Here is a 1,265-nt window from a genome sequence, read left to right on the forward strand (position 1 = left end):
TTCGTTTACAAAACTGTTAAACTCACCGAGTGATTAGTGATGTTCGTTGATGTTCCAGAAACAAAAAGTGTTGCGAAATACAGTTTCTGTCGTGTTTTATTCGTCATTTAGCGGAAGTTACACGGTTGTGAAGTGTCTGAAAAAATAGTTCCACTATAGCAAAATAAACAGATTGGAATCATATATTTGCGACGATATATTGTTTATAATCATCAACGAACATCACTAATCACTCGGTGAGTTTAACAGTTTTGTAAACGAACATTATTGGCTGTTTTAATGACATTTTCGGACATGCCCATTGACTCCAATGTTAAATGGGGTCCATGGCCAATTCTTTTATAGTCAAAAACTCGAGAGAGGGAACCATTGTCAAAAAAATTTTGTCCACCACTCTTGTTCATCCAAAACAAACTACAATATAGACTCAAGGTGTTAAATACCGGAATTATCCTTTAAGTGATTAATTAATGCTTATTAGTGCACCCCTTATTGTAAAGTGTTACCCACATCTCTCCATTCACAGCACAACTAAAGGCTGTTTTCTTACCTAAAGGAGAGGGTCTGATGGCGGATCAGAGAATTGGAGAGGTGTTTCGGGGAGTACCGGTGTCCCACAATGCCACCGGACATGGGATGAGTGGGAAACTCGTGGCCGGCATGGGTCAGGAGTGCACCAAATGCCACATCAACGTCCTTAGCTCACAAACAGGTGAACAGAGAACAGACGCTCACTTTAGTGAAGTTTCTGCTTTAAAATTGGGTAAAAAAATAAACTGATTCACATTATGCAATCTGACTTTTCAAGTAAGACCTTTTTTTTACTAGAAAACAAGACATTAAACAAACAGCAACATTACACACTAAAGAAAGATGAACATGAGAGCTCTATAAATATTTCTCCAGGGATGAGCGGAAGGATTTAAACTCTTTCCTCTGTGTCGCAGACTCCTCTGGAGAGACCCGACGGCCTGGACAAATCGGACCCGAGCAAACATCATCCTCAGGAACTCTGTGAGAAGTGTAAGCAGCTCGGACGCTACTGTGGTCGAGTTCGGCGATGACCTCTGACCCCCGGCATCCTAAAGACCAGATTCACCTCTTTCACCTCGTGCTAAAATCTGCTCCACTTTAGCTGGGCAATAGTCACTGATTCCTGATTTAAAGCAGAACTCTCTCTCTCTCCTCTCTCTCTCTCTCTTCTCTCATCTCTCTCTCTCTCTCTCTCTCTCTTCTCCTCCCTCTCTCTCTCCTCTCTCTCCTCT

Source organism: Phoxinus phoxinus, assembly GCF_949152265.1.
Source record: "Phoxinus phoxinus genome assembly, chromosome: 21".
Lineage (NCBI taxonomy): Eukaryota > Metazoa > Chordata > Actinopteri > Cypriniformes > Leuciscidae > Phoxinus > Phoxinus phoxinus.